Source organism: Parus major, chromosome 2 (assembly GCF_001522545.3).
Source record: "Parus major isolate Abel chromosome 2, Parus_major1.1, whole genome shotgun sequence".
Lineage (NCBI taxonomy): Eukaryota > Metazoa > Chordata > Aves > Passeriformes > Paridae > Parus > Parus major.
In genome coordinates this window covers 39,691,087-39,712,297 of record NC_031769.1, presented here as the reverse complement: position 1 = coordinate 39,712,297, position 21,211 = coordinate 39,691,087, and the positions used below count along the sequence as shown (strand labels likewise).

The 21,211-nt window shown below is 39.1% G+C and overlaps 1 long non-coding RNA gene across 2 annotated transcripts in view; it reads right to left on the bottom strand.

Annotated features, from left to right (window-relative positions):
- LOC117243876 overlaps positions 1-21,211 on the bottom strand; it is a 113,801-nt gene that overhangs the window by 64,818 nt on the left and 27,772 nt on the right. Inside the window, exon 3 of one of the 2 annotated variants that reach the window (XR_004495824.1) lies at positions 18,932-19,191. The exons of the other annotated variant lie outside the window; for it this stretch is intronic. This is a non-coding gene — a long non-coding RNA (uncharacterized LOC117243876). Of the gene's footprint in view, positions 1-18,931; positions 19,192-21,211 lie in introns of those variants that run through there. 2 annotated transcript variants of the gene reach the window in all.

Sequence of the window (21,211 nt, the reverse complement as noted above, 5' to 3'; positions counted from 1 at the left end):
ATGAATGATTAAGCACTTCATAAAGTATGTGAACATAAAGAGCCATTTTCTAACACTTAAAATATATTTGACTTGAGAACCCAGTGAAGAGAACCCACCCCACGCCTGTATAAGGACAAGCTGCAGAATTAGACAATTATTCTTTTGCATCCACAATCTTGTGTGACATACAAATTCTACAGAAAAGTGATGACATCCCTGCATAAGCTGACACTCCTGCAACACTGTTCAAGAGCAGACTGCACTGCATGCTTTTACCCTGGGGTTGCTATGAGCATGTTACACTTTGAATCTTTCAGAAGAACATCTCTAGAAAATCTGAGTTTTATAAAAGAGGAAACTGTCAAAATTTGGCAGGTCACAATTTTGTAAGCCTTACTCATTACTAGTATTTTCTCCTGAAAACTGCTCTCTGGAAGTCAGTTTGACATCAAAAAAATAAAAAAGTTCACTGATCTGACACAAAAATTGCCAAGTCATGCCATCATTCCCCATGAAGACAACTGCTGTTGCTTTAGCACAGACTTGAGTTTGGGTTTTCAGCCTTGAGTTAGCCAAAAGCACACTCTTACAAAGTTTTATTACGGAAAAGATTTTAAAATTTTCCTGAAGCTAGAAAATTCAAATGCCCTTACTGTCTGGAGAGAGCTCAACTCTCTACTCCTTCATTTGTTCTTTACCTACATTAATACATGGTGCTAAACAGGAGCGAGGATTGTGGGCTTGACCACTAAAAATGTGCTTCCACCAAGAGCGGTTATGTTATTCTCCACTACAAAAAGGTAAGAAAGATGCTGTATTGTTTTGTGATAACAGGAATTTTGGCGGTCACATCCTCTGGAAAAGCCCTTGTAGTTATGCACAGTAGGTGGTCATCTTTTCATGAGTGATTTTTGCTACCTTCCATCCCCAAGAAACTCCTTTGCATGACACATGCAATACAGCTCTAAAAAGCATGGGCTGTCAGGAAATAGCTGTTCTGATTGTGCACCAGCAAATGGAGGTCTGTACGTATGGTAATAACAATTTACTTTTTATAGAATAATAATAGGCTTGGGTAATTCCTGTGCCAACAGATCAGCGGCTACTGTTTCCACTCAGAGGTTATGAAAGATTCTGCCCTCAGCCTTTTCCAATGGCCTCTTGTTCCAGAACAGCTGAGTGTTATTTTTAAGCCATAAAATTGTAGGAGAATGGCTGGGCAGCTATTATTAACAATCATACAGAATTCCACATAATGTGTGTCTCAGTCCACTTTATATTCTACCACTTAGCACAGAAAGCTCAGACTGAAATAATTTACAGTCAAGTGACATTTTGCATGTATAAAAGATCCATCTATTTGAACAAGGTGAGTTCAAATCTGTGGTTTCTGTTCAAAGAGAACTTAAATATGTCAATGAGAACAATGTCTGTGAAAACAGGGCCTGCCTGGCTGCTTTCAGAGCACAAGATCAAGTTTATTCTTTCTAAAAGTCCTTAGTGTGCAGGAATAGCTCTTTTATCTTCAGGTTCTCTGTTCCCCTGATGATCCACCTGCAGTTACTACTCCAGCTGTCCTTTTCCTGAATATAATGACTTTTTTCTGCCTTTTTCTAGTTGATTCTCACCTGCTTTCTGTTCACTTCTACCTTTTTCTGACAATGATATACTCCTCCCCTTATCCATCCTTCTTTTATGACACAGGAGTTGAGAACAAGTAAGGAGAGGAAATTGCCACGGTGGCTAAAGGGATAAACCGGCAAAGGGAAGAATCTAGGTCCTTTTGGGAGAAGATACAGCAACTCCTATACAGATTTCCTGTAGATTTTTTTTCTTCCTTTTCAGATTAGTGAGAAGGAAGCCAGAATTGAATCTTTTCCTTCCTCCTTTAAGGTTCAACAGGAAATTAGCTGAACAGCTGATCTACCCACTCTGCAACCCTTCCCCAGCAGGCTGTGTGAATGTCTCTAATTGTTACAGTTTGCTAATTGCCACACAGAAGTTATCACATTAATGCAACTTTGATGCCAAGAATAGTTTAAACGAAGTTAAATGAGTAAAGCATGCCTAGTAGTTCCCATTGTTCAGCCCCATAGACAGGCAGTGAGTTGGATAATTGGGCATTCTGACACTTCCAACTCATTTGTTTCATTACACTGTGTTGCTTGCACTCAAATAAACATCTGCAAAAATTGCGAACAAACAGATCTAGGAATTCTTCGCGAGGAAAAAGCTGCTGTATTCAGATTGATTACGTGCTAAGAACTTGTAGGATTGGAGGGTTATTTTAAGGATGAGGGCTTTTTCCTCCCAAATGCATGTCATACTAGAGCAACACAAGCCATTGAAGTCAAAGCCATGAATATCACACAATGGACATCATATTAAAAGCAGATTCTTCTAAGATCCTGCATTTATCCTAACATCACAACCCATTACTATTATGCAGATGCCTTTCCTGATAACAGGGACACACAGCACTTTGCAGAGTCAGATTCCCACAGCCAGATTACTACAGTTCCTGGACTTCCACCACTCCCATGGGTGCCAAGAGATATCCTGCACTTCAAGACAGGCATTCAGCCCCTGCCAAATAAAATACTCTTCAATGGATATAACTTACAGTGAGCTTTTCCTAGCTTTTTTGTGGTATTGGTGCCCTGACTTCCACAATTTTTTTCCCCAGCAGAGAACCACTCTGACAGCAAGAGTTACAGAATTATCAGGTTGGGAACCACTCATTTTTGTGGCCAAACATGACGTTGGAACCCAGCGTGGACTCTCTCAGGGTCTTCATGGAGGTGCCAAAACACATCAAGTCCACTTGTACAACTAGTTCAGCAAGCTGCCTCCAGCAGTACCTCTGTGCTTCAGGGGGAGACAAACCTTTTGTACTGTGTATAATGAGAGGAGAATTCCCTCTCTCTAGCTATTCATTCAGCAATTTGTGGATACCCTGATGGATGAGAATTGATTAGCAAGACTCGAAAGGTCAGAGGTATGCACAGACCTCATCTGCGGTACAAAGGACAGTTTATCCTCCGTATCACAGGAAGCATATAGTGAAATTTTCATTGTTGCTGATATAATATGGGATATATTGCAACAGCAGGTTGAATTCTAATGAAGCCTTTATCATTAAAAATCCCAACACAGCTATGTTATTCTTCTGAGCCTACATTTTCAGCCTTCCCCAGTTAGAAGGTTGGTTTTTTGAAGGCTGCTGAATCTTGATTTATTTGGTAAAATAAATTCACAAAGTTTCACCTTCCTGAGATGTGTCAATTATCTGGTTGACCAGCCCCCCCTCAAAGTCCTAGCACTAAAGCAAGGTAATTTTATTTCTATGTTATCTTACTGAACTTTTCTCCTTTTAAGAAATGCTATTTTCTAGAAATAAAACGATGAAGATTGTCTACATAAATGCTCTCACTCTCAAAAATTCCATTAAGAAGATGATCAAGCAGGCACTGTATTAAATACTGAAAAAAACCTGCAGTGCAGCAGATGACAACACAAAAGCCCAAGATGTTTCCAGTTTGGAAAGAAATAGTTCAGATGTTAACATTTGTACAGAAAGGATTTTCTGTGCTTGAACCAGTTCTTTTCTAACCTTATGAACCTGTGAATCTGTAGTGGCTTGTGTATTTTCTTTGCTTTGTTGGTTTGGGGTTTTAACTCCAGTGCTGAAGTTTCACAGCATTTGACATAAACACCATATAAGTAGATTTAAGGTTCCAGCCCTGAAGGTTGTAAAGAATCATGTAAAATTGTGAACCTAAATGTCTGGAATCCATATGGTAAAAAAGATCAGAAAAGTTTGTGCTTTACAGTTTCTAGGAGTTTTGAATCAATCTCATCTCTTGAGGGCTAGAAGTGTTTTCCTGAATGTGAACATGAGCAAAATACTGAGCGAGAAATGAGGCAGCTAGCAGACTAACAAGTTTTGAACAATATAAGTGCTTTTATACAGCTTCAGATGCATGGTACAAGATTTTGGGATGACTGCAAAGAGCAAAGGAGGGAGCTGATGGACCAAGTACATACTCACCTAGGACTGAAAATAATTCTTGCTTCCTGTGTCTCTTATTTCATATATATGTAGAGAGAGGCATATGCACATGAACACATTCTAAATAGCACATTTTTTTAGTATTACTCTAACATTTCAGAATTCAGATATTAAGCACCAGGTGTTGGAAAGATTTCCACAAAGTTATGCCAGTGCAGTCAGAAGGATTATGCCAGCAATATTACATTTACAGAAGCAGGCCCTAAGGTCATAACAGTTACTCTCTTATAGCAAGTGATGAGCAGAATCCCTGGGAATACTGTAAAAGTGGCAGAATATTTTTACACTTTTATTTAATAATTTTGTTAGCTGTTTCATTCTTGCACCAACCCTCCCGTACTTCATAACTCTTACAAATATTTCATTAACATACTTAAAATGATTTAGTTTCTCATCCTGCGGCTCCTGCATGAATCATCATTCCCACAAGAAGGGAAGGAACAGCTACACTAACCCAGGACAGTGCAGAATTCTTAGAAACCTCAATACATAATTCACACATGTTCCTATTTTTATTTTTTTTTCCTCTATAGCTGCATCCTTTATATTTCCCCCCGGCCAGGAAAAGTCTGTAACTGCAGACAATGAAGCCTCACAGCCTGGTAACAGCACCCATTATTTATTTATATGTAGAAAGAAGATGGATATCATATGACTTTTTACTGTTTAATTCAAGTCTGTATTACAGAATTTTCTGCTATCCCCTGTGCTTTAGGTTTAGTTAAATACACCAAATACTACCCTTGGTATGTCATTTGGGTAACTGAATTAGAAAATTGAGTTTCCTTAGGATCCAAGGTCATTAGAATAGAGGCCTTCCTTCATTTAAAGAGAAATCCATGGTTGATAACATAACCTTGAAGAAGTCTAGAACACAATATGCTATGATATAATTTTTTTAAAGGACAGGGAACCAGCCCCACTACGCTGTAACCAATTTTTCAACTCAGAACTCATTTTGTATTTTTTGAAGAGCCACTGTTCAAAGAGAGGAAACCAATTCAAGTTTTGTATATGTACATAACACAGACCAAGATTAAAAAAAGAAAAGCCTCATTCTACTCAATTCTTGTTTTAAAGCATTTCAGAAATATTTGGTAAATTTGCATTCTCCTCTGCTGCCCCCACAAGATTTTCATATATTCTTGAACCTTAGCGTTCTCATTGGTGGGAATTTTTTCCCCATATGAATCTCACAGAGTGGTTGTAAATACAGAAAGTATTAGTGCTAGTTTCAATATTTTAAACTCAACACAAGTAAAAAGTACTTGAAATAATTTTGGTCCTGGTATCTGAATGAACTTAATTTACAACTAAATTGAAAAAGAGCTGTTAAAGTGACTTGAAGCTTGGGCTATCCTTTTTACCATGTTTCTACAAACCTCCTTTCCAAAGATCCAGATAACCTTCCTAAACTGAAAACATCTTAAAGCATTTTGCATCTGACACTCAAATACAGCTCCACAGTTAGATTTCTGAACTTCAGCCAATAGTCAGTTCTGAAGTCAGCCAATAGCGTGTAAGCATCCTGAAAAGAAAATAAACAAACTGAGGACAAAAAATAAAGACCTGAAGAGAAGAAACATATGTGGGAAGGGTAGAAGAGCAGAGGGAAGTAGTGGGTGGAGTGGGAAAAATGCATAATAAATCACAGCCCTGCTCTACCAGCAAAGATCAGTAAATTTCAGCTGAAGAAACAGTCAAGCTAAAAGCTGCATATGATTGCAGTAATATTCTGAGCACCAAAAAGATAAATAAAATTACAAAAATTGGCCAAAATCAGATATTATTTCTTCTTAAAACATATGATACAGTTCCCATCAATGACAATAAAAGCTTTGCCAGTAAACCCAAATACAGGCTCAGACACTGCTTTTATTGTCTCAGTTCTTAGTACAGGGGCATGAAGTGTCTGTAGTGATAACCAAGCTTGGATCCTGGCATAGCCACCCAGTGAGAGACTGAGCCTTTGGCCTGGGTTGTGGACTGCATTTCAAACCCAGCACATGGGTTGGAAGGCAAAAACATGGAGAGGAAGAGATACTGGCTGTCACCAAGCAAAATTATATTGTCACAAGAATCTCACAACACACACAGGCATGTACATACCATTATAGACATGCACATATATATCCACATTATTCAACTAGAAGTAGATTAGCGTCAGCTAAATAAAAGTGAACACACAGATTTCAAAGAAAAATCACACAAGGTAAAAAAGTGCTTGCCTGCCTGTGGCATCAGTTGAAGAATAAATATGATAATAAAAATCATCACGAAATGGCATATGGTACATTTTTGTACACATATTATTCACTCATTTTTTATTGTATTTGACTTGACACTGACAATATATCTTACTCATTAGGGGAGCTTATATTTCAGTCTCAGCTGTATGTTAAAAATCTCCCACTGTTATGTGGTAAGAATACATAAAAAAACAAATAGGCAAAAGCACGCTAGCATAGAATGACTTAATATTTCTCAAAATGTTCAGAAATCATTCTTCCCATTAAAAATCCAAAGTCAAAGGGAGAAAATACAATTGTTACCCTTGATTTTTCCCTGGTGTTTCATTTATTACATCAAGAGTTCCTTGATTGGATTCAAATGCAAAGTTGCTCCCATGGCTTCAAAGTCAGAGTAAATTGAAAAATGCGCTTCAACAACATTGATACTCAAATAATATCCCAGAATACTGTCTTAATGGCTTTACTCTTATTAAACAAAAACATAACAAAACTTTGGGGGTCCTTTTAAATGAAATAACAGAATGATAATAAAAAGCAACAAAATGAACCGTGTACTAAAGAAAATCTTGTCCCCTCTTTAAACCCCCTCTGGAAATACTCGTGATTTTAACTTTTCCTGTAACTCTGAAGAAGTCTCTCTGATCCACAGGCACAGACATCCTCACACAGACTCCAAACAGGCATGCCAGATACTAAGGGGAAGGCTCTCATTGTGTGCAGTGCTTTGAGCAAACAGTTGGGTGTAAAACCAGACCAGAGCTGGGAAATCCCAGGAAGAACCATTTCTCAGAGGGAGCATTTCGACACCAGATTCTCTCTCACAATTCTCTCCAGATTTCTCTCCAGCTATATCCATCTGTCTGCAGAAAAACAGACTGGAAAAGAGGTCCACAAAATGCTGTCTGAAAAAAAGCTCTCAAAAAAGTTCTCAAAAAAGATTTAAATAATCCAAAAATACTACCAGGCTGTTACAGTATCTAATACTGCCTACTCTTTATTTTAAGCTTGGCTCCAGAGTTTTAGATGGCTGCCATTTCATGTCATTTCAATAGACCAGAAGAGGTTAAATAATTTAGGGGAAATGAATAAATAGCCCAAGAGATTCTGCACTCTGTAAAAAATATCAGATGATACCATCGCTCTGATTCCATTCTTTTGGGACTCCATATAAGTTGAAACCACATTAATTTCAATCCTTCCTTCCTCTTGGGAGAAAAAGAGTGCAAGGATGGAGCAATGACACCTCCACTGCTGGCAAAGGCAGTATTGCTTTCCCATGAGGTCACCTCTTGCCCTGTTTCCAGGTGAGCTTCCATCTGGAATGGTTTTCTTCAGAGACAAGCCAAGGTTTGACATTTTCTCTCTGACTGGTGCAGCTCAGGCAAAAGCAGTGTATTTGTGAAAAGTAAATGGGGGAAATGCTGTATTATCCTCAACCAGTTCCCCGCTTTGGACAATTAATCAAAAAGCCCAGGAGGAGATTTGCCTGGAATAGTGACATCAACCCAGTCAGCTGCAATGAGTACGTCCTCCCCTTAATGACAGGGGACAAAACGGCCACAGACATACCAAACTGGGATTGTGTCACTGAAGTGAATCAGCTGGGCAAACCCCTTTCAGGCCACATGAACACATCAGGACAGTGAAAAGGCTCATGGCATATCGGTGTTGTTAACTCAGGAGCTGTCAGGGTGTCAGTCACACCGTGCCACATAGGGACAGATGCACAGGGTGGTGTAACAGGGGTTCCTGAATTATACCAGGAGTCCAGACAGGAGATTTTCTACAAAAAGCATGTGCTGCTCAGGAAAGAATCAGCCAGAATGGCCTGTTTTACCAATATTCCTTGCTCAATAGGAAATTAATACTCTCTGAATCTTTACCTTTGTATAAAAAAATATTCCTAAGTGTTTTCTAAGGGTAAAGACATGGAGTGGGTAGAGTTAATCTACGCTTAAACCCTGAACTTAAACTGTGATATTTCCACATCATATAACCCTTGGAATGATGGCATTTTACAGAAGGTTTATCATAGCCTCACCTAAATTGCAGTGTGATTAAATGAATTTTTCAGTTTTCATTCTCGGCCCTCCAGGATAACAGGCCCAGACTATCACAATTGAGGTATTTCAACTTGGCAATACTGTGAGACAGCATTGCTCTTTAGTTTCCATCCAGAGAAATAATACTTTTGAAAGCAATAGAGAATATTCTCCAGAGGGAGAATGCCAGGGTTAACAGACATCAGGTTTAGGAGCGCATCCATTGTCACCCAGGTGGCCCAGCATAAAAAGATGCTGCAATCTCTGGCCACTGAGATGCATGAGGAGACTGCATCTCCAAGCCAGATGTGACTTTCATTACACTTATGAATTATGCCTGACATTTATATTTGAATGTAATATTTTTCGTTTTAATAAAGAATCACTGGATCATCAGAATAATGGATAGCACTGGTGCAAATATAATGAAAATGCCAAGCTTTAAATAGCTTGTTTAATTATTAAAAATGTTACCGGAAAAAACTAACTTTGCATTGCTGTCAAGATCAAATGAACATGAATTTCAATCAAAAGAGAGGCTATTGTACAATATATTAAAACATGAGGTTCTGCCTACAGTAATTATTGTGCACAGCGCACAAAGGGGAAAAAAGGCAACACTATCAATCATAGTCTGTCCACATTCAGTCAATATGAGCCCCTCCCCTGCTTTGTTGCACAGTTTTTCCTTTGTTAGCCATATTATACAATACATGGGGCTTTCAAGAGCTTGGCATTGGATGTGCATTAAGGAAGGCTCTCGAGATCCTTCTTGAAAGGAATTCAATATCTTTTCTTCTTTGAGAAAATTGCAATAAACTATACAGCATCTTCTTTTTATTTATTTATTGTTTTTTATTGTTAAATCATCAGTCATCGGCTACTTACCACATTATCCTTTCTATGTGATCATGCTACACAGAACACAATCTTTTCATACACATTACAGTGACAGTACAAGCACCACTCATTCAGGCTGCATAAGGACTCTGCATCCAAGAGAAACATCAGGACCAAGATTTTCATTTTGCACCATGGTGCAAGGTTTGCTGAATAAATAGATGCTTTTAATTTTCATGCTAAGCAACTGCTGGGGATAATACAGAACACACTGTCTTGCAAGAATCCCACCACAGCATCTGTGCATGCTAAAAAACTTCAACTGCATGAGCACATCAAGGCTGATGGTTCCAGGATTTTTCTTGTTTTTTTTTTTTTTAGAGAAGTGGGAAGTAACACTACACATGTAGTTGCATGTCCTTCTTGTCCCTCTTTCATGCTTCTGCTTCCCAAAATTTTGCTAGTAGGCAACTTCTATATCAATCAGAATGTGTAATATGTATCCTTGGCAAGATTCCACTGACACTTTAAAAATATTTCCACCACTGCTTTTGAAATTTAAGTTCCTTTTGTCCCTCACCCACATTCTTTTTCCTTTAATCTGCATTTTTTTTAAAAATTGTCCTTGACTTCTGATTTGTTTCTGTTTTTGCTTGAAGTTTTATTGCAGTATGGCAAAGCCTCTTGTGCTGTATTGCTCATTTGGATATCAATAAAGTACATTTTAAAAGGCAAGAGTCAACCTTCACGAAGTTATAGCTTATGGTGACTCAAGAATAAATTCTGAGCTATATATAATGCATACACTAAAAACATTAAAATGCAGATATGTATCATTTCCTCCAACTGGCTGTAACACATCCTGTTTCCGTACACCTCACCACATCTGTGGATCTAGTAGTAAAAGATCCCCTTCCAGCATGAGCTTTCTCTTAGGAAAAGCACCAGTGGAACCAGTTTATGCTGAGGCTGATGGGAATTTTGTCCTCAGGCTTCCTACCAAAGTTAGAGCAGACATGAAAGCTATAAAATGTCTCTGTTAAAAGGGTAAGGCTTCCTGCCCATTTTACTGAACACAGAGGTGTTTATTTACCCATGTCTCTGAAAACCTTTACATTCTTTAAACTGAAGATTCACAGGGGTGCTTGAAATTAAACAACAGAAACAAAATGTCCTCCTGCACTTGAGGGTATGATCACAAATTCTGTAACCAGGGTTTTATCTCGAGAGAGCTATAAAGTTGTAATAAAAACCATTTTATTGCTACGCTGTCCCATGATGGGGCTGCTGTTCTCTCATGAATATTGGAGATGTCCTGCACTTAGCCATAAATGCCCCCAGCATTACAAACCACTAAGCACTTGGCTCATTCCAGCAAAACACTTTAAAGCCACACAACCCAAAGTGTGCATCCAACCCTATGCAGACTATTTCTAAGCTCATTTTCAGAGTATCCTATACACAACATTACAGGCAAAGGGAACCAACAGAGTGTAAGGACATGGTCTTTATATCTGTCCAGTGGATAAAGCCTGTAAGCTGAAACCATAGCTGCTGATTGGCTGTATTTTTTCCCTAACTTAAGTGACTGAGTTCTTCTCCTCTGACTTCTAATGATTTTCCTGGGAAAAGAGGGAATTTTCCCATACTGTCACCATGATACCTTATCTAGGTAGCCATGAAAGTTACAGCCAAAATACATAAGATGGATTAAAGAGCACATGAAATGGATTTCATGAGAAACTTGGTGTTGAAAGACCTGCATAAAAGCTGTAGTTTCTTTCCTGTTATTCATACCCCATGGCCATCAACCAAAGCTGGAGAGAGCAGCACCTGGCAGAATTCTCACGGAAGCAAGAGGCAGATTTTATATCACAGCATCACATTTGTGCAGTAAAACCATTTCCACCCTACAAATGGCTTATCTGTGGCTAGTGAGTGACTTAACAAGATCAGCCTTGTCAACTTCTAACTACACTGGCTAGCACTTTTTAAATACCAGCATTGTCCCTATATCTGCTCAGTCCTGAGCATAGTTTTCCATCGTTAATTTGTCATGTTAGGATTAACAGCAGAGGAGACAGAGAAAAGTAACTGCAGTGATGTTTCAGTTTTGAGTAAGTCAAGGGGAAAAAGCATATTCAAGACAAGCTGGGAAAGTGCCAGGCAATAAAATAAAAATTACTGAATAAATCCACCCCATCCCTCCATCCCACAGCTTTTGTGGACACAACTTCAAAGGATCAAACAAGTGTAAGTCAAACACAAACTCAGCCAAGGCACCTACTGAAACACTGGGCTCTCTCTGCTCTAGTTACAACCTCTAGTAAATCTGTTCTGTGAATTTTTTTAAACATTGGTTCCAAGTTTCACAGATCTTAACGCAAATATTTTAGCTGATAATAGCATGGAGAAATTGTTTGAGGAAAGTCACATCTTGTAGCTACTTTAAGACTGTCTGTGTTGTCCCAAGGGAATTAGTTGAGAGGACAGGGACAAAACACTGAATCTATTAAGCATGTTGGGCTAAAACCAGTAATTGGCTTCGCTTGATATTCTGCAGACCTAGTTGCATTATGCTGTATTAACTTTTCATGGCCTCATGCAGTGTACATTTTTTGACATTGCTTTCCCTTTGTCCCCATGAGAGCAGTCTGTCTATTCGTTCATCTCTGTTTACATTCTTTCAATAAATTACAGGGATAACTCACTATTTTGCCTATTCTTCACTACTGGCATTTTTAGGTTTGCATTTACATAAGACATTCTAAGTTTATGAATTGAATTGGAGGCCATAAAGTTAAAACTAACAAGGCTATAAAAATGAATTTGCTTTAATACTGCAAACATGCTCACAGCAAAACATTAGTTGCAGCACGCTTTTCCTCATTTTCTCCTGCTTCCCCTTCACTTGCCTTAAGCCATGGAGGAGAAGGCACCTCACCCAAGCCCTTCATTAGCAGAATCTATCATAGCATAGCATATACAGGAGCATCTCCGTTTATAAATTTAGTTCTGGGGCAATCCAACAAGCCTATCCACAGCGGCATCAGTGCAGCATCACAGCCTGGAAGTAAAGAAGCTCTCATTACGTGGAATGCAACTGGAAATGCAATGAGCTAATGCTCAGAAATTTCCCAGCAACATCTCTACAGCTGGTCAGAAGAGAAAGAGACTCATATAAATATGTTCTGGGGAACAAAAAATAAAGGTTCTGCAATCAGAGAAAGAAAGAGAAATATTTCCACAAAAAGAGCTACTAACACCCATACCAAAACAAAAGAAATGAGAAATAGATGGGGCTTGCCAGTCTGCTCCATAATTTAATCTTTACAGCATGTCTCTGGAAGGTTGGGTGCCAGTCAGTAGCTGTATTTTCACATAAATGATGCAGACATCAGTTCAGCCTTTCAGACACAAACAGACTTCTGCTCAAGAGCAAGTACTGTGCCAAACCACCCCAAAAAACCAGAACGGTGAGGTGCTGCTGAGCTCCATTTGACTCACATTACCTACTGACACAGCCTGCACCACCACTGCCTGACATGGCCCCAGGAAGGAGCAAGAGGCAAGGCAGTGGCTTTACCTGCTCTTAAACCAGGGAACTTGTAGGCAAAGATGTCATTCTTTGCTAGCTGAGAAAGTTCAGGTGTTTGCAAGCCCAGGGTTTTCAGGATTCTGGGGCAGTCATGTATATTTGAAATGGCAATGTATGTAATTAAGGCTCTACAATAGGAAGTATTTTGAAATAATGAGTTAAAACACTACTTCAAAACATTTTAGCTAGACAGCAAAACCTTGATAAAATTCTGATGTCGTCTAAGAAACCAAATTCAAGATGACAAGAAATTCAGTGGGATTTAATTATACATACAGGGAGAAATTTTGTGAAAACAATCTGACCACAGAAATGAGAGCGAGATGGCAGATCTGATCCTCAGACAGACTGCCTAACAATTTCGGGTCATTGATATGAAACCAATTCCTACCTTAAACAACCGAAGCTAATTTGAGTGTTTAATATATGAGTTATTAATTACAATTAGAAACACTTGTCATATTCCAGACAGAAGATTAAGAGTTCCTTGATTTACATGGTACATTATCCTGATATTATCCAAACCTGCAGCTTAAAACAAACAGCAAGGAAAGACCACTCCCAAGCACAGAACAACAACAAACCTGTTCATTTGAGTTGAAAGGATTTCTTAGCCAAAATAAAGATAATGGATTAGCTTTCTCCTGTGATTTGCATTTAATTTTTGGGTTGCTAATGAGCAAAATCTCCAGGTTATACAAGACTTTCATAATACAATTTGGGAGAGAAGTCCAACTACTTAAGGCAGGGAGTAAGAGCTATTAGAGCTGTTGATAAGCATTTTTCAAAATAAAATTTTCATGGTAAACAGGACTTCAGCAAACAAGGTTCCATTAGTGAAAAATAAAACCAAAACATTCCAATAAAGCTCAAAAACTTTGACCTTCTTAGAATACAATTTGTAGCTTTTGTGCTTCTTATATGAAGTAAAAAAATAGGCAATAGAAGTGAAATGTTTTTTTCCTAAACAGAAAGAAAAAGATGTAGATCTCTCATACAAGATTTTGAATTTTTGTTGTTAGTCTGCTTAAAAAAGAATTTTTCATTTGTCCCAAAACTTTGTATCAACTGGAAGAACCCATCTCCTATAAGATTCCATGTTTTTATAACCTCTCCTGATGCTAGAAGGTATAGGTGTGTACATGCATGATCCTGGGAGTCATTATCAAAAATCATAGCTGAGCACTTGGCATTCATTTTTGAAAAGAAACAATTTTTCCAAGCTAAACTGAAGAATGTATCTGCCTGCTCCTGGCTACACACATGCATTTTGCTAATTTGGGAACATTGGCTCTGAAGCATTTTGAGAAAAACAATAAAATACTATTGCCTCTTGCAACCTTTGTGATATGTGTCCTTGAAAGTGGATTTGAAACTGGCATTTCAGGCAAATAAGTCTCATCATTATTGGATGCATGGGAAAGACAGGGAATGGAATAAGGTATTATAGTTATGCCATATCATCCCTAAAGTTAGGCATGACTTGATGTGTCCTAGTCCTGAGGGGTCCATGCAGGAGAGCAGCTTTCCCTTGTAGGTTCCAGGCTGCTCCAGGAGACAGGGGCAGAGATGTGCAAACCTACAGTGTAGCTCAGACAGGGTCTGAAGGCCTCAGGCTGAGCTGAGCTATTTGCCCTGAGCCACTCTGTGGAATCATAGCTAAACTGGATGAACACAGAAGATCTACAAAGTCTGCACTTCACACAGCTTTTTTTTTTTTTTCTTTTCAAATTTCTTCAGGTGGTCAAATTACCTAAAGAAAATTCATAACTCTCACCCCCATCAGAAGGCACATTCCTTTTTCCCCACAAACTGAGAGAATCTTTTTGTAGAATGGGACATGATTACCCATTCAATGTCTTCTGTTATTGCAGGGCGGTGAAGAAATGTCATCAGAGATTTCCTCTGAATGTACTTCTAGGAAAAGGGGAAGAAGAACAGAATAGAATGATTCCTCTGGAAGGGAAATACAATGATCATCTAGCCTGACTCACAGTTTTGGGGCCTACCACAACTCAAAGCATGGTATTAATGGCATTGTCTAAATGCCTCTTAAAATGATGACTGGCATGGGCCATCAACCACATCTCCAAGTAGCCTGTTCCAGGATTTGACCACCCACCCTCTTGGTGAAGAAGTGTTTCCTCATGTTAAGTCTAAACTTCCCCTGACAGATGCAGCTTCGAGCCATTCCTGCAGAAGAGATGAGCCAACATTCCCTCCTCCATTTCTTCTCAAGAAGCCGTAGAGAGCAGTGAGGTGGCTTCTTAACCCTTTTCCTTCCAAACTAGACAAAGCCAGTGTCCTAAACTACTCCTCAGAGGATATTCCTTCCAGCTCCTTCACCAGCATTGCTGCCCTTCCCTAGAGTAGTTCTAATAGCTTAACACCCTTCATAAATTGTGGGGCACAATTTATGGGATTATATTCCTTTACTGTGTTCCCTCACAGTACAAGATCTCAATTAATACAGTTACAGCTAATTGTTTCAGGATGTGCAATGTCAGCATTGCACAGCCCATTGCAGAGAAAAAAAGCATGGTTTAAAATACAGTAGCTATCAGCTTGTTTTCAGGCATAAGTCAACACATGGGCTTTAGCTCATAAATCCCATGCAATTTGAAATGCTTGCTACTTAAAGGCTGTCTTTTTCCTAAAAGCTCTCTGGACAGGGGCACTCATGGTAAGCAAATTCATCTCTAGACTTATTCTGGCTGCTGATCTATCACATCTCTGTTTGGACACAGTAAACTTACATCAAAATGTTAAGGTTCTTTAACAGAATGGACAGTCTGGCAGCTTTCTGCACTCACTACAAGAGTTTTGCAAACTAATTATTGTGTGTGTGCCAAAAGATTGTCTTTCATGTTTCTTTTATTAATTAAAAAGTTCTATCCAAATAACATCACACTGATATTCTCAGGTGGGCATATAGAAAACAATCTTCAGTCCTGCTTTGTAGCTATCTTACAGGTGTGTAGAAAGTCTTAGAGGAAGTTGTCTTTTATTTGTCGGGGGGACACATGGCCAGTCAAATCCTTGCCCACATCAACAGTATCAGCAACAAGGTTTTTAACTAGATGCTGGCAGAATTCCTTTAAGAACTCAGCAAACCTTTATTCACACTGCTGGAGAGTAAAGCATAGACAGGAGTGACACTAACTGCATCACACTGATCCACCAGCATTTCATCTCTTGTGGTTCTTTCAGTACCTGGACTGATTTGGCACTTTCTCCATAGAAACTTCCAAAATGAAATCTCAGTTAATGCCAGCTGTGGTTATTTTCTTTCCTAGGAGGCAGGTATCCATTTTGAAATGGCTTAGGCTGACAGCAGCAGCTTCTTGCTCAAATCCCATCACCACAGTGCATCCATTGCTCAGCTGGCAGGTGGAAGGCTGCATGTGCTGGCCATGGCTGCATGGGGCTGTGGTCCAGCAGGCTACTGATGGGTGAAAGCCTCACTAGGGTAACTCCCAGGCTCTACCCTTCTTTCCTGGATGTCATCAAACATATGAAAAAGTGAACTGCATGGCCAGGTCTTTTAAAGGTAGATTGCAGAAAAGCATTGTTCAGGAAATGTAGATTTCCTTATCCATCCTGATTTCATGGCATCTCAACAAGTAGTGCATAGCTGTTGCTGCTCCTGATTAAACTGATAAAAGCAGTAGGCATAGAAGATCAAAACCTCAAACAAAAGATCTCTATCATGAACAAGGAAGGCCAAGACCTCAATATGTGTTGTTTTTTTTTTTTAAAAAAATAGTTACTGTAAGTATTTATTTGCCCGTGCATAAGAAGTTAGGACTGAGGTCACATCCACACACTCCCTACAAGATCACACACTGCATTCAAGATCTTGCACAAGATGCCTCTGTTTAAAGGTAGAAGCTGTGCAAATGTAACTCAAAAACATCTTTATAGCCTCATTTTCCCATTACAGAAAAATTCACTGATTTCTTCATTGTCATTACTTTTAGATCTCATGTATAGTATCCTATAGGACATTAGTCTCTGGAAATTTGTCAGGAATTTATACTTGGGAGTAAAAGCAATATAATCTTGTTTACAGCTTTAACTACAACACTTCTTACTTATCTCAGCAAGTTTCACTCGCAGAGATTGAGGTTTCAATAATTTTTTTTAAAAGTTTTCCTAACCCAGCCACATTACACCAGCAAGGGTAGCTAAACTAAACTCATCATGTTCTGAAGATCCAGAAAGACACAAAGAGCCACATCAAAACTCATCTCTGATGACTCCTGCTCTCCATAACAGGTTAGCCAGGCTGTAGATTAGCCACACCTCAGATTTAAGCACTTCCCTATGTGGAATTAGTTTGTACCTCCAGTTCTTGATGGCTGAACTGTGGCACCACATGAACACCAACACTCTCCCAGAAGTAAGTAAGTTTCCTCAGACAGTGAAAAGCGCAAGTTACTAAACCTACTCATCTACACTAAGAACAGTCAAACCAAAGTGGGATTTTTTGAACATCCAGCAAAGTGAACAGCCAAAAACCTGCTGGGGCCAGGAGGAGGAGGGTGGTACTGACTCTTTTAGCCATTTCTAGCTACAGCCCATTGCACATCTCTGCAATGCTCTCCCTCATCTTTCTGATCCTTCAACACCCTTAGGGATTCTTGTTAAAGGTCTAGATCATCTGTAAAGGAATTTAATACACAGATACTAAACAGGAAGACAGTGTCATTCACCCATCTGTTCTGTGATGAAAGTTTTGCATACACATATTTATGCAGTAGCTAGCACTCTCACCACTGAAGTGCTCTGAAGCTACAGTGGAATGCTCTTCCCTGCGTGGCACAGGCAGGCAGCTCTTGAGCTGTGCTTCAGTAATTCACACAGAAGACAATTGGTGTTGGAGTCTTGCTTTGTCGATCCTGTGTGGCAATATCAATTTCATAACATCATTTGCTTGGCCTCCAAAGCCTGCTGTCCATCAGAGGTGTAATCCATGTGCTCCAGGGTAACACTGAATCAAGCCAGTGCCTTGCAAGCAAACAGGTTTAGCAGACTTGCTTCACGACTGCTGCTCTGAGCAAACCCATAATGTACGTTCAACTTGGGATACTCTGCAATCAGCTGAGGTTGAAATAAATCTTTTTTGTCAAGCAGTTCAGACCCAAGACTAATGTCAGAAGGAAATGCAACTTTCACCAGAAATGCTTCTAGGTTCCGTCTTATAAGCTTCCCAATTTACAAAGGGTAAAACCAGCCCTGGAACAATTAACTTGTGTATCAAGCACCAAATTAGCATGCACTTGATATCTGCTCTGCTCAGCAGAAGAGAAAAGAGCTGTTGGCTGCAGGAGTGCAACTGAGCAGCATCCTACCCTCTTTGAGCAGTGTAGCCTACCAAGGGGCACCCGTGTGCCAGGATCTCTGCTCCCTTCCCTCCAGATGGCATGAGGACCAGCAGGACCCGTTACTTGTTTCCCACATTTTGTTGTGTTCTCTTTGGAGAACTTCCAGTTAACACTCTAAAGAAATCATTATAAAAAGATTTTACATTTGCACAAAACGCAATGCCTAGAATGAAATGCCAGTTCTTAAGTTTTGTTAAGTTACTATCTAGTCGTTGACTAAATATTAATGTAAAAAAATTATAGGAATTATATAAGCATGAAATCTCTCAGGTCTCTTTTCCTATTTTCACCACTCAGAATTAAAGAAGCAGACATAATTCTAATATCTTAAACAGAAAAATGGTGAGACTAGCTCAGAAAATAAATATTAATGAGACATCCTTCTTTCTTCTTAGAACAATATACTTCTATTTAAAAACAAATAAAAATTCAATGTCCTATTAGCAAAAACTGAGCTCTTTTACTGTACTTCTCATTGAATAATTCTATTTCTTGACTTTGGCTTTATTCTAGTACAGAAAACCCAACTGAAGGAGGAGAGCACTGGTCCCATTTCTTCCAGAGACTGCCAAAAAAGGCAGACTTTGCAATCCAATGTGCCAATATCCATAGCACACACTCATAGCTTGAATTCACTCATAGCATGATCTCTCATCAACAAGGCTGCCTAAATCCAACAGTATGATCATTCTTTTACAGGAGGCTGCAAGGCACAAGGTAGGTAAAAGAGCAATTTGAGCATTTTCTTTCATGCCCAATTGTACCGAGAGAACAGATTTGATCAGCTGCTTGCTGACAGATGTACTGCTGTTTACTCCATGTCCTTGCTTGTGGGTTTCTCCTCTGATCTCTAACAGGATCCACTGGGGCTTGCCAAGCTTCAGCTGCTCAAGTCTCTCCTCACAGGAGCCTGTAATGCTCATCACAGGAAGCCGTGTAAAATTCAGCTACCAGAGCATCACATACTCACTAAAATCCAAAAGGGACCATATCAGTCCTCAGATAACAGTGGGCAGATCTGTGTCAAGAAAAACAGCAGTCACACATTTAAAGGTGAAATACAACCCAGGAATAAACCCCCAGTGCTAGGAATAACTGAGAACAATTTACAGAGTCAAATAGCTGCTTTTATCATTTTGTGTTTTCATAGATTGCATATTGAGTTTCTCTCCTTCTATTCAGCAGCATTCAGAAAATTTATAACAATAGGACCATCATTACTTGTTATACTTCCTTAAAGGCAGTGAATGAACCAAATTTTTGATTTATGCAGTGAGCAAATCAAAAACAAAACAAAATAACTCTTTCTAAATTTTTAAGTTGGTGCTACAGACTGTCAATATTTTGCAGAAATGGTATTGCAGTGGCTAAGAAAGACAATTAACTCTTTCAATACTAAGATATTTTAGTGCTATTTCCACTAACAACTCAGGGTCTGGTTGTAGTAAGACATTGCCATTTCTGTACTGTACAGCACCTTCTGGGGTACATGGGCAGCCAGAAAGCTGGACCCAAAATAACACTGTTATTGGGAAAGAAGCAAGCATCTTCTCATGACAGAGGTAGAATTTCTAACCCAGAACAGACATGCAGAAATGCTGGGGGCAGAACACCCTTGTATATATATTCAGAAGAGGATTAAGGCTTATAGGAAATTTCCTAGCTAATATTGCCACATAAGACTAGTGTTATCACCCATAGAGACAGAAAGCAGCTATGAGCAGCTGAATTATGTCTTCCCCATGAATACCATCTTTACTGCTCTCATACCCTTAAGATCAAATTAGCTCATGCTGGATAATTACCAATGTCCCAAAAATGTGCTCATTATCGAGAGTAAACTCAGCTTTAGCCATCAGAACCTTAGTTAGGCTAATAGACCAGGCCACTGCAGGCAGGGATAGCTAGCAGCAAGTCTATTGCTAAGACAGCAAATGTTGATGCTTCTGAAAGAAGCTGCAAGAGGATGCTGGGGTTAAAGCTTTTGTCATTGTATTGTCCCTAAATTTGCAATTTTAAAAACACATTGGACGTCTGGAAAAAGGAAGGCTTGGGGTGACCATATTGTGGTGTTTATGTACCTGAAGGCCTACAAAAAGATGAGAGGAACAGCTTCAAACTGAAAGAGGGGAGTTTAAAATTAGATATCAGGAAAAAATTCTTTACTGTGAGGGTGGTAAGGCACTGGAACAGGATAGCCAGAGAAGTTCTGTATGTGGTGTGGATCTGGATGTGATTCCCTGGCAGTGCTCAAGGCCAGGTTGGATGTGGCCCTGAGTAACCAGCTTGGTGAGAAGTATCCCTACCCATTGCAGCTGAGAACAAGTTGATTCTTAAGGTTCCTTCCAACCCAGGTCATTCTAGGATTTTTGACACAGATTTTTCAAGAATGAGACTGCCATCACCTAAAAAGGCATATTTGGAGCTTTCTATGAAAAATGGCAGCTTTCTGACTTATTTCACATCCAATTCATTGATACGCCTCTAATTTTCTCTAGTGTAATATGCAAGATTGATGTAAAAGTGTGACAGCCTAGATCTGTGGCAGGGTAGGTGCATTAACCAAGAGAGCGCATGATCTTGGTTAACAGTTGAGACATTCCACCAAAAATCTAACCCTAACAGCAAGGAATTGTTTGCAAAATGGGATAGATGTATAAAAATTCACAAGAGCAATTATCAGCTTCTAAACTCATAAGAAATTGGGTAACCTTGGAAATTCTTTCTGAGCTCATGTCTTTAAGTACAGCTTGCAGTGGGATGATGACTACTGTGGAAGAATCTGACTGAATTATAATGCACATCTTACTGCATTACTGGCAATATTAAATTCACTTTTCTGTTGTTTGTACTTATCAATACACTAAACTTCAGTCTTCCTGAATTTGAAATGTGCATTTATTAACTTCTTGGGAGAAATTAAATAACTCTCCCTGAATCTTAAAACAAAATACGTCAAACTCCTAAATAAACAAAAGCATTGTCTAAAATATTCTACAGGAAAGCCATATTTCATGTAGATCTTGATTTCATGGCAA